Here is a 13,319-nt window from a genome sequence, read left to right on the forward strand (position 1 = left end):
CAAAAAGAAGGCGGCTCCTAAAGGGAAGGTAGCGGCACAAAGTGGCAAGCCAAAGCCGCAGAAGCCAAAGTTGCGGCGACCTAGATCGCAGGTAGTGGTACTTAAGGTGCAGCCTGCCGTCGCCGACAAACTGAGCTACACCGAAGTACTAACCCGGGTCAAAGAGAACATCAAACTCGAGGACCTGGGTATAAGCGACTTGAGGTTCCGGGTAGCATCCACTGGTGCTAGAATGTTGGAGTTGCCCGGGGTCAATTGTGGCGATAAGGCGGACGCGCTGGCCGAGAAGCTGCGCGGGGTGCTCAACGCTGAAGAGGTGCAGGTGTCGAGGCCAGTAAAGTGTGCAGAGCTGAGGGTGTGTGGCCTCGACGACTCTGCAACCTCTGAGGACGTCGCGCTTGCAATCAGCCGAGTTGGCGGCTGTGCTGCGGCCGACGTCAAAGTCGGGGAAATCCGACAGGACCGGGTCGGTCTGGGCACAGCGTGGGTTCGCTGCCCTATCGGGGCTGCGCAGAAGGCGAGTGGAGGGAGGCTCCTCGTGGGATTCGTTTCCGCGAGGGTGCAGCTGTTGCAGCCCCGAATCCAGCGTTGCTACCGCTGCCATGAAGTTGGCCACATGGCGGCAAAGTGCACCAGCGAAGTCGACCGTAGCAATCAATGCTTCCGGTGCGGCCAACCCGGGCATAAACAACGCGAATGCTCGGCGGATATGCATTGCCCGGTTTGCGAGGCGGCACAGAGGCCAGCCAACCATAAGGCAGGAAGCGCCGCCTGCGCGAAGTCCAGCGCTACCCACAAAAGGGGAGGGAGGAGAAGACGTACGGGGCCGGAAACGCCGGCTAGTACAGTTAACCGAGCCAGGGAAGGGGAGGTGCAACAAATGGAAGTTAGGTGATGGCTCTTCGTGTGATGCAAGCGAATATAAACCACTGTGCCCGGGCCCAGGACTTATTGGTCCAAAGCCTGGCGCAGTGGTCTATCCAGGTGGCGGTTGTTTCGGAGCCCTACAGCGTTCCCGACAGAGACAACTGGGTAGCCGACAACTCCGGGGTGGTGACTATTATCACCCAGGTCGCAGCGGGCTCTCCGCCCTTCTCACGAGTTGAGAAGGGTGCGGGATGCGTAGCTGCACTTGTCGGTGACTTAGTTGTCGTAGGGGTCTACTTTTCCCCCAATCGAACTCTGGCGGAGTTTGAAGAGTTCCTTATACGATTGGGGGAAATGGTAGAACGATTTCGTCCGGCGGAGGTGTTAGTGGCCGGCGATCTCAACGCGAAGTCCAGCGTGTGGGGCTCCGCAACGACGGATGTGCGTGGTGTGACGCTGTCGGAGTGGGTTGTTGCCACCGGTTTGTCTGTGCTCAATCGAGGGACCAAGAACACGTGTGTGCGAAGGCTGGGCGGATCCGTCGTGGACGTTTCGTTCGCGAGCCCGGCCCTAGCGCGTCGTGTTCGGGGCTGGCGAGTGCTGGATGATGTGGAGACTCTCTCGGATCACCTTTACATCTTGTACGAGATCTCCACACATTCAGCGGTGCAACCAGCCCCCTGTCCAAACTCGCGAGAGTACGGACCGCGGTGGCAACTGGGTCGTCTCGACAGGCAGTTGTTGGAGGAGGCCGCGATAGTGGAGTCCTGGCTGCCCCAGAGCTTGGCGTCTGCAGAAGACGCCGCATCCTGGGCGCAGGGGGCGCTGACGCGTATCTGTGACGCGTCAATGCCCCGTTCCGGGCGCCGCCCTCAGCGGCGGCAAGTGTACTGGTGGTCGTGGGAGATCGCGCAACTGCGTAACACCTGCGTTGCGGCGAGACGCCAGTACAGCCACTATCGCAGACGGGTACAGAAGGTGCAGGAGGAGGAAGACCGACTGTACCGCGTCTATGTCGAGGCGAGAACGCTGCTGCAGGAGGAGATCGGTCGTGTGAAAGGCGAGTCGCACGACCGGTTGATCGCGGGGATAGACCAAGACCCGTACGGCACACCTTACCGAATGGTGCTCGGTAGGTTACGGGCTTGGGCACCACCACTGACGCAGACACTCCGACCGGACATACTCCGAGGGGTTCTGTCGTCGCTATTCCCGCAGCGGGCCAGTTTTGCACCACCCAGTATGGCCCGCCCTGCAGCGCGTGAGGAGGACGAGGAGGACGACGAGGACAGCGTCACACCACCGGTGGAGGAGGAGGAGCTCGAAGAAGCTGTACGCCGATCTCGGCTCAAGAGCACCGCCCCGGGCTTGGATGGCATTCCCAGCCGGGCGCTAACTCTGGCCCTGAACACCTTAGGGCCCAGAGTGCGAGGACTATTCACTGCCTGTCTGGCTCAAGCCATAATTCCACAGCGGTGGAAGACAGGCAGGTTAGTCCTCATCAAGAAGGAGGGTCGCCCGGCGGATTCAGCCTCTGCCTACAGGCCCATCGTGCTCTTGAGCGAGATCGCCAAGCTCTTCGAGCGTGTTGTAGCCAGGAGGCTACAACACCATTTGGAGGGGACAGGTCCGGACCTCTCGGACCACCAGTATGGCTTCCGTAGGGGGCGATCGACGGTGGATGCCATACTGGAGGTAAAGTCCTATGCGCAGGATGCGGTGGCCCGAGGCGATGGAGTCTTGGCGGTGTCTTTAGACATCGCCAACGCCTTTAACTCCCTGCCATGGCCCTGCATAAAGGAGGCACTGTTATACCATCGTGTGCCTCCATACCTGCGCCGCGCCATCGGGGCTTACCTGTCCGGGAGGTCTGTGACCTTTCCGGCTCCTGGAGGAGGTTGGAGGGAGTTCGTTGTGTCGGCCGGTGTTCCACAAGGATCGGTGCTGGGTCCGATCCTCTGGAACATCGGATACGACTGGGTACTGCGTGGCGGTACCCTGAGGGGGATAAAGGTCCTCTGCTACGCCGACGACACGCTGGTCTTGGCGCAGCAGAGGACCTATCGGGAGGCAGCGGTCCTCGCGACGGCTGGAGTGGCGGAGGTGGTCGGCCGCATAAAGCGGCTGGGCTTAGAGGTCTCCCTAAACAAGTCCGAGGCAATCTACTTCCATGCTCCTCGAAAGGGCCCACCGGCAGATGCCCACATCATCGTCGGTGGCGTCAAGATTGACGTTGCCCGGAGCATGAAGTACCTCGGACTTGTTCTGGATGGTCGGTGGAGTTTTCGGGGCCACTTTACATCTTTGGCCCCGAAACTGTTGAAGACAGCGGCGGCACTGGCGCGCCTTTTGCCCAATGTTGGTGGGCCGAGCGCCTCTAGCCGTCGGCTGTACACCGGAGTGGTCAGATCGATAGCGCTCTACGGTGCTCCCGTATGGGCGGACGCCCTGGATCGGCACAACATCACCCTGTTGCGACGTGCGCAGAGGGTGATGGCCATCCGGGCGATACGAGGGTACCGGACCATCTCCGGTGAAGTGGCGTGCGTGCTGGCTGGAGTCATGCCGTGGGATCTGGATGCTCGTTCTCTGGCGTCGGTCTATTGCCGGCGTCGAGGCCTTGTGTCCGGGGAACCGGCAAGCCAAGCACGCACTGAGGAGGCGCGGGTAGCCGCTGTTGAAATGTGGGAAACTCGGCTGGCAACACCATCTGCCGGCCTGAGGACGATCGAGGCTGTTCGTCCAGTGTTCCGCCAGTGGTTAGCGCGGCGTCACGGCGTCCTAACCTTCCGCATGACACAGGTGCTCACGGGGCATGGCTGCTTCGGGGGTTACCTGTGTCGGATCGCCGGAAGGGAGCCCGACGCTCGCTGCCACCACTGCGACGACTGCCTCGATGAGACGGCCCAGCACACGTTGGAGGTGTGCTCAGCCTGGGCGTCTCAACGTCGCGCTTTGCGCGACGTCATAGGGGACGATCTTTCCCTGCCGGCCGTGGTCAAGGCCATGGCCGGCAGCGAGACGTCGTGGGACGCGGTTTCGTCCTTCTGCGAGGCAGTGGTGCTCGAGAAGGAGTCGGCGGAACGGGCGAGGGAGGCTTTTGCCGAAGTCGCCATCCGCCGTAGGAGACCGGGTCGCCGGAGGGCGGCACACGACCGCCGCCTTCCGCCCTAATGTGCCAGAGGGCGGTCAGCTTGGGGAAGCTGGCCGCCTACCAACCTGGCCCGAGTAGGCGCGCGCAGGTTGCTCCCGCGCGCTACTCCGAGCAGGCCGTCGAGGGTGCCCACACACCCTTGACTCCGCGACGTGCCTAGCAGGCTCCCGCCGCCGCGTTTCGTGGACGATTATAGTCCCCGCGTCTCGCGGCCAGTGGCGGTCGAGGAGGAGCACCGTGAGGTTTTAGTGGGTATTGGGATCGGCCTTCAGCCGGTCCACGAGTCCCACATAACCCGCTCGAGTCCCCACTCGGGCCGGTATCCGTAAAAGGATTTCCTCACGATAAAAAAAAAAAAAAAAAAAAAAAAAAAAAAGGTTAGGTTAGGTTAGGTTGAGGGTGAATGTGGGAATCCCGGCTGGCGACACCATCTGCCGGCCGGTTGACGATCGAGGCGGTTCGTCCAGTTTTCCGCCAGTGGTTAGCGCGGCGTCACGGCGTCCTAACCTTCCGCACCACACAGGTGCTCACGGGGCATGGTTGCTTCGGGGCTTACCTGTGTCGGATCGCTGGGAGGGAGCCCGACGCTCGCTGCCACCACTGCGACGACTGCCTCGACGAGACGGCCCAGCACACGTTGGAGGTGTGCACAGCCTGGGCGTCTCAACGTCGCGCTTTGCGCGACGTCATCGGGGACGACCTTTCCCTGCCGGCCGTAGTCAAGGCCATGGCCGGTAGCGAGACGTCGTGGGACGCGGTCTCATCCTTCTGCGAGGCAGTGGTGCTCGAGAAGGAGTCGGCGGAACGGGCGAGGGAGGCTTTTGCCGAAGTCGCCATCCGCCGTAAGAGACCGGGTCGCCGGAGGGCGGCACACGACCGCCGCCTTCCGCCCTAATGTGCCAGAGGGCGGTCAGCTTGGGGAAGCTGGCCGCCTACCAACCTGGCCCGAGTAGGCGCGCGCAGGTTGCTCCCGCGCGCTACTCCGAGCAGGCCGTCGAGGGTGCCCACACACCCTTGACTCCGCGACGTGCCTAGCAGGCTCCCGCCGCCGCAATTCGTGGACGATTCCAGTCCCCGCGTCTTGCGGCCAGTGGCGGTCGAGGAGGAGCACCGTGAGGTTTTAGTGGGTATTGGGATCGGCCTTCAGCCGGTCCACGAGTCCCACATAACCCGCTCGAGTCCCCACTCGGGCCGGTATCCGTAAAAGGATTTCCTCACGATAAAAAAAAAAAAAAAAAAAAAAAAAAAAAAAAGGTTAGGTTGAGGGTCCAGCACACGTTGGAGGTGTGCACAGCCTGGGCGTCTCAACGTCGCGCTCTGCGCGACGTCATCGGGGACGACCTTTCCCTGCCGGCTGTGGTCAAGGCCATGGCCGGCAGCGAGACGTCGTGGGACGCGGTTTCGTCCTTCTGCGAGGCAGTGGTGCTCGAGAAGGAGTCGGCGGAACGGGCGAGGGAGGCTTTTGCCGAAGTCGCCATCCGCCGTAAGAGACCGGGTCGCCGGAGGGCGGCACATGACCGCCGCCTTCCGCCCTAATGTGCCAGAGGGCGGTCAGCTTGGGGAAGCTGGCCGCCTACCAACCTGGCCCGAGTAGGCGCGCGCAGGTTGCTCCCGCGCGCTACTCCGAGCAGGCCGTCGAGGGTGCCCACACACCCTTGACTCCGCGACGTGCCTAGCAGGCTCCCGCCGCCGCGATTCGTGGACGATTCTAGTCCCCGCGTCTCGCGGCCAGTGGCGGTCGAGGAGGAGCACCGTGAGGTTTTAGTGGGTATGCGGACGGCCTACATCTGCCAAGTCCGCGAGTCCCACATAACCCGCTCGAGTCCCCACTCGGGCCGGTATCCGTAAAAGGATTTCCTCACGAAAAAAAAAAAAAAAAAAAAGGTTAGGTTGAGGGTCCGGATCGTCATATGGACGGTTGTGGGGAGCGTCGGAGTCAAAGGACTCAGATACTGAAAGTTTTGTGTCGATGGTGTCGGAGAGGTCAAGGACACGGGCACAATTCTTAAAGGACAGGCGGAAGAGGCCTCGGAAGCCGATAGATCAGTCGGGGTCTTCTGGTGAAGGGGAGCCAGATAGACCGGCGCCAAAAATGGTTGCCATGAGGAGGCGGAAAGGTCTCAGTGAGGCAGAAAGGAAGGAGTTGCTGCTGAGGTCAGAGCAGGAGGGGACGGACGGCGCTGCGGCCGCCCTGGCCAGGGCTAGCTCCAGGCTCTCGGACATGACTCTGCCGTCCGAAAAAGAGCAAGACGAGGCCATACTTGCGTCTGACTTGAAGAACCAGGTGGTAGACAGCCTTGCGGTGATAAGAAAGGTTGCCACCAAATCGGGCAACCTAAAAGGGACCTTCACCAAGGCTCTAAAGCAGGCGGCAAGGGCCATAGGAATGGCGGTAGATGAACTGGCCCAGCGTACGGCGACGGAAGAAGTAGCTCAGTTGCGCGCTCACAACAATAAGCTGCGCAATGAAATGGCCGAGTTGCGAAACGAGGTCAGTCTTTTACGGGCTGACCTCCAAACACAAAGGAGACAAGTGGTAGAGCCTGGCATTAGTCAGCCTGGGTGTTCTGACGCTGAGTTGCGCCGCGCCATTATGATAGAAGTCGGAACGATGGTAAGCGCCCGGATAGAAGGCCTACAGAACCGGCTTCTGCCGGAGAGAAGCATGCGTCCCCCGCTGGCGGCGTCGAAGAGTTCGCAAAAGGAGACCGCCTCAACATCGGCGGGTATAGAGGCGACAGGGAACACTACTCTGGTAGCTCCCGCTAATCCTGCCTCGACAAGGGGCCAGAAGCCAGGAAAGCCTGGCAAGGGAAAGGGCAAGGGCAAAAAGACCCTGATAGCTCCGGTGACAAACGCCTCGCAGCCACGTCCAATTCCACCTGCGCCAGCTGACCTGTCAGAAGGGTGGAATGTGGTTGCCAGGAAGGGAGGCAAAAAGAAGCCTGCTGCTATTGCTGCTCAGCGGCAATCCAAGAAGGGAACGGGGGCAAAAGCGCCAAAGACGCCAAAAATCCCGAAACTTAGACCGCCGCGGTCCGCTGTAGTGGCGCTAAAGCTTCAACCCAGCGCGGCTGACAGCAACTTGACCTACAGTCAGGTGCTCACCCAGCTGAAGGCCAAGGTTGACCTCGGAGAGCTGGACATCTCGGATATGAGATTCCGAGTAGCCTCAACTGGCGCGAGGCTACTGGAAATCCCGGGGCTCAACTCGGGTGACAAGGCGGATGCTCTTGCGCAAAAGTTGCGGGCAGTGCTGGACGAGAGTGAAGTCCAAGTCTCCAGGCCCACTAAATGCGCGGAGCTACGGGTTAGTGGGCTGGACGACTCGGTTACGTCGGAGGAGGTTGCCGCAGCTGTCAGCAGAGTCGGTGGTTGCGATGTCGGCGCCATCAAGGTCGGGGAGGTTCGGCGTGACCGTGGCAGTCTTGGCACTGCCTGGGTCCGCTGTCCGGTAGTGGCTGCCAAGAAGGTGAGCGGAGGTCGCCTTCTGGTGGGTTTCGTGTCAGCGAAAGTGACGCTGCTGCAGCAGCGGGTGGTGCGTTGTTTCCGCTGCCACGAAACGGGGCATGTAGCGGCAAAATGTGTGGGTGTGGACAGGAGCTCACAATGTTTTAGGTGTGGGCGTCCCGGGCACAAGCAAGCCACGTGCTCGGATGCTCCACACTGCCCGGCGTGCGAGGATGCGCAGAGACCTGCAGACCACCTGGCCGGCAGCGCAGCATGCGCAAAGATATGTGCGCAATCGAAGCGCAGCAAAGGCGGAAGAGGGAAGGCGACGTCGAGCCAAGCCCAACCTGAAGCCCAATCTAGGGCCGCGGTGGAGCAGCCTATGCTCGTTTAACAATGGCCGAACGAGTTCTGCAGGCGAACATCAACCACTGTGCCAGAGCCCAAGACTTATTGGTCCAAAGCTTGGCGCAGTGGTCGATACATGTGGCGGTTGTTTCGGAGCCCTACAGCGTTCCCGACAGAGACAACTGGGTAGCCGACAACACCGGGGTGGTGGCTGTGATCACCCAGGTCGCCGCGGGCTCCCCGCCTTTCTCACGAGTAGAGAGGGGTGCGGGATGCGTCGCCGCACTTGTCGGCAACCTCGTTGTCGTAGGGGTCTACTTTTCCCCCAATCGAACTCTTGCGGAGTTTGAAGAGTTCCTCATACGATTGGGGGAAATGGTAGAGCGATTTCGTCCGGCGGAGGTGTTGGTGGCCGGCGATCTCAACGCGAAGTCCAGCGTGTGGGGCTCCGCAACGACGGATGTGCGTGGTGTGACGCTGTCCGAGTGGGTGATTGCCACCGGTTTGTCGGTGCTCAACCGGGGGACGACAAACACGTGTGTGCGAAGGCTGGGCGGATCCGTCGTGGACGTTTCGTTCGCGAGCCCGGCCCTAGCGCGTCGTGTTCGGGGTTGGCGAGTGCTGGATGATGTGGAGACTCTCTCGGATCACCTTTACATCTCTTACGAGATCTCCACACATTCGGCGGTGCAACCAACCCCCAGTCCAAACTCGCGAGAGTGCGGACCGCGGTGGCAATTGGGTCGCCTCGACAGGCAATTGTTGGAGGAGGCCGCGATAGTGGAATCCTGGCTGCCCCAGAGCTTGGCGTCTGCAGAAGACGCCGCATCCTGGGCGCAGGGGGCGCTGACGCGTATTTGTGACGCGTCAATGCCCCGTTCCGGGCGCCGCCCTCAACGGCGGCAGGTGTACTGGTGGTCGTGGGAGATCGCGCAACTGCGTACCATCTGCGTTGCGGCGAGACGCCAGTACAGCCACTATCGCAGGCGGGTACAGAAGGTACAGGAGGAGGAAGACCGACTGTACCAATTGTATGTCGAGGCGAGAACGCGGTTGCAGGAGGAGATCGGTCGTGTGAAAGGCGAGTCACACGACCAGATGCTTGCGGGAATAGACCAAGACCCGTTTGGCACGCCTTACCGTATGGTACTTGGCAAGCTACGGGCTTGGGCTCCGCCACTGACGCAGACACTCCGACCGGGCATTCTCCGAGGGGTTCTGTCGTCACTGTTCCCGCAGCGGGCCAACTTTTCACCACCTTCAATGGCCCGCCCTGCACCGCAAGAGGAGGAGGACAGCGTCGCACCACAGGTGGAGGAGGAGGAGCTGGAGGAAGCAGTTCGCCGATCTCGCGGCAAGAGCACCGCACCCGGCCTTGATGGCGTTCCTGGGAGGGCGTTAACTCTGGCCCTTAACATCCTTGGGCCCAGAGTGAGAGGACTATTCTCTGCCTGTCTGGCTCAAGCCATAATTCCACAGCGGTGGAAGACAGGCAGGCTAGTCCTCCTTAAGAAGGAGGGTCGCCCGGCGGACTCGGCCTCGGCCTACAGGCCAATTGTGCTCTTGAGCGAGATCGCCAAACTCTTCGAGCGGGTTGTGACGAGGAGGTTGCAGCGTCACTTGGAGCGGACAGGTCCGGACCTCTCGGACCTCCAGTATGGCTTCCGCAGGGGGCGCTCGACGGTGGATGCCATACTGAGGGTGAAGTCCCATGCGCAGGATGCGGTGGCCCTGGGCGATGGAGTTTTGGCGGTGTCTTTAGACATCGCCAACGCCTTCAACTCCCTGCCCTGGCCCTGCATTGAGGAGGCACTTATCTATCACCGAGTGCCTCCATACCTGCGCCGCGTCATCGGGGCTTACCTGTCCGGGAGGTCTGTGACCTTTCCGGCTCCTGGAGGAGGGTGGGAAGAGTACGAAGTGTCGTGCGGTGTTCCACAGGGCTCGGTTCTCGGGCCACTCCTGTGGAACATCGGGTACGACTGGGTGTTGAGAGGCGACACCCTACGAGGAGTTGGAGTCCTCTGCTACGCCGATGACACGCTGGTCTTGGCGCAGCAGAGGACTTATCGCGAGGCTGCGGTGCTCGCGACGGCCGGAGTGGCCGACGTCGTCGGCCGAATTAGAAGGTTGGGCTTGGAGGTTGCCCTGAACAAGTCCGAGGGGTTATACTTCCATGCTCCTCGAAAGGGCCCACCGGCAGATGCCCACATCGTCGTCGGTGGCGTCCGAATCGACGTCAAGAGGAGTATGAAGTACCTCGGACTTGTTCTAGACGGTCGGTGGAGTTTCCGGGGCCACTTTACATCTTTGGCCCCGAAACTGTTGAAGACAGCGGCGGCATTGGCGCGCCTTTTGCCCAACGTCGATGGGCCGAGCGCCTCTAGCCGTCGGCTGTACACCGGAGTGGTCAGATCGATGGCGCTCTACGGTGCTCCCGTATGGGCGGACGCCCTGGATCGGCACAACATCACCCTGCTGCGACGTGCGCAGAGGGTGATGGCCATCCGGGCGATACGGGGGTACCGGACCATCTCCGGTGAAGTGGCGTGCGTGCTGGCTGGAGTCATGCCGTGGGATCTGGATGCTCTGTCTCTGGCGTCGGTCTATTGCCGGCGTCGAGGCCTAGTGTCCGGGGAACCGGCAAGCCAGGCACGCACGGAGGAGGCGCGGGAAACCGCGGTAAGAATGTGGGAATCCCGGCTGGCGACACCATCTGCCGGCCGGTTGACGATCGAGGCGGTTCGTCCAGTTTTCCGCCAGTGGTTAGCGCGGCGTCACGGCGTCCTAACCTTCCGCACCACACAGGTGCTCACGGGGCATGGTTGCTTCGGGGGTTACCTGTGTCGGATCGCTGGGAGGGAGCCCGACGCTCGCTGCCACCACTGCGACGACTGCCTCGACGAGACGGCCCAGCACACGTTGGAGGTGTGCACAGCCTGGGCGTCTCAACGTCGCGCTTTGCGCGACGTCATCGGGGACGACCTTTCCCTGCCGGCCGTGGTCAAGGCCATGGCCGGCAGCGAGACGTCGTGGGACGCGGTTTCGTCCTTCTGCGAGGCAGTGGTGCTCGAGAAGGAGTCGGCGGAACGGGCGAGGGAGGCTTTTGCCGAAGTCGCCATCCGCCGTAAGAGACCGGGTCGCCGGAGGGCGGCACACGACCGCCGCCTTCCGCCCTAATGTGCCAGAGGGCGGTCAGCTTGGGGAAGCTGGCCGCCTACCAACCTGGCCCGAGTAGGCGCGCGCAGGTTGCTCCCGCGCGCTACTCCGAGCAGGCCGTCGAGGGTGCCCACACACCCTTGACTCCGCGACGTGCCTAGCAGGCTCCCGCCGCCGCAATTCGTGGACGATTCCAGTCCCCGCGTCTTGCGGCCAGTGGCGGTCGAGGAGGAGCACCGTGAGGTTTTAGTGGGTATGCGGACGGCCTACATCTGCCAAGTCCGCGAGTCCCACATAACCCGCTCGAGTCCCCACTCGGGCCGGTATCCGTAAAAGGATTTCCTCACGTTAAAAAAAAAAAAAAAAAAAAAAAAAAAAAAAAAAAAAAAAAAAAAAAAAAAAAAAAAGGTTAGGTTAGGTTAGGTTCCCAAGGGAGTTGCTGGTCTCCTACTGGGCGCGTCCCCCGGTGGCGGATAGGGGAAACCACTCGCACTTGCGGGCGAGTGGACCGGGAATTTATTCCCGGCGCGGACCAAAACCAGCTAGGCATGGGCGTGTCTTTAGTCCATTGTTATGGACACGGCCTAGGGGAGCACACCCCGACAGAAAAGCCCCACTGTGGAACAGTAACAAACATGTCGGACAAGCAGAATTGCAATTCATTACCCCAGGAGGGTTCCGGTCTCCACGAGGCCGGGGAATCCCTCCGTGCTACGGCACGCAAGCCCCACGAATCTGGGGGGGGCCAGCCTTGCCGATATGTTGCTGGGGAAGGGCCCGAGATGGGCGGAGTAGAGGGAGTGCCTGAGAAGGGCGGAGAAGTGGGAGTGCCTGTGACAGGCGGAGTAGAGATGCCTGTGGAAGGCGGAGAGTTGCAGGAGACTGTGGAGGTGTTGGAAGAGGTGCCTCATAACAGCGGAGGTGTCCTGAAGGAAGCGAGGGTCGTGGTTGAGAGGTTGGACCTGAGCGAAGGAGTGACGATTGCGTCCGACGATGCGAGATCGAGACGTGAGTCCATCTCGTCTGCGGGAAGGTTCTGGGGGGTGCCTGGGTCGAAGGGCTCGGATACGGAGAGCCTCACCTCGGTCGATTCGCGGTCAAAGACCGTAAGGGCGTCTTTCCTGAAAGACGGAAGGAAGCGGCCCAGACGTAGGAGCGACGAATCCGGTTCTTCTGGAGAGGGAGTGTCGGACAGACCAGCGCCGAAAATCGCGGCTGGCAGGAGAGGGAAAGGACGGCCCACGACAACGGGACTATGTGAAGTGCAGGCTGAGGCCAGGAAGGCAAAATTGGAGGAACGTCGGCTTAGGGCAGAGGAAGAAGTGGCGCAAAGAACCCTAGCTGTGCAAAGCAACACAAACTTGGCTTTGTCCAGTATGTCGTTGCTCTCGGATTTGGACTTGGAGGAGTCGAGGCTAACCTCAGACCTGAAAGGTCAGGTAGCAGAAAGTCTGGCGATCATCCAAAAGGTTGCCAGCAAATCCGGAAATTTGAAGGGCACATTTACGAAGGCCCTGAAGGAGGCAGCTAAGTCTATAGCTGTGGCTGTGGACACGCTCGCTCAGCGAACAGTGACCGAGGAGGTCGCCACACTGCGAGCACACAACACCAAGCTGCAACAGGAGATGAAGGACATGCAAAGTCAGGTCAGTCTTTTACGGGCTGACCTTGATCGCAGTCGCCCACAGGAGAATAGGGGTGCGGAGCAGCAGATCCAGAAGAGACCTGGCAAACCATCTGCTAGTGAGAAGTTCGTGGCACCTGACGAGCTCACAAGGAGCATAATGATCCAAGTCGGGACCATGGTCAGTGCTCGCTTGGAAGGCTTGGAAGACAGGCTACTGCCAGCTAAGCGCTTGCGCCCGCCGCTTGCGTCAGACCAAACGCAAGCGAATTTAGCCTCAACTTCGGCAACAAGCGCGACTGAGGCCAGAGTGACCACACTCATGCCCCCCGCTAACCCAGCCCCCACGAAAGGACAAAAGCCTGCGAAAGGCAAGGGCAAGGGTAAGGGGAAGAGCAATAAGGCACAAGCGGCGAAAGCTCCCGAGCCGCGGCCTCTACCACCTGCTCCGGCAAACACTAACGAGGGGTGGAACGTCGTCGCCAAGAAGGGCAAAAAGAAGAAGGAGAAGGTTGTTCAGCAGCAGCCGAAGGGCAGGAAGGCGCGTCCAAAATCTGCGCCAAAAGCACCTAGGCTACGACCTCCTAGGTCGTCTGTGGTCGCACTAAAGCTGCAACCGGGTGCCAATAAAGAAGTCACCTACAAAGACGTCCTGACCCAGATCAAGGAGAAGGTGGTACTGGAGGATCTGGGTATCACGGACGTCAGGTTCAGAGT

This window comes from Heliconius melpomene, chromosome 17, assembly GCF_056956725.1.
Source record: "Heliconius melpomene rosina isolate 202511_hmr_F chromosome 17, ASM5695672v1, whole genome shotgun sequence".
Classification (NCBI taxonomy): Eukaryota; Metazoa; Arthropoda; class Insecta; order Lepidoptera; family Nymphalidae; genus Heliconius; species Heliconius melpomene.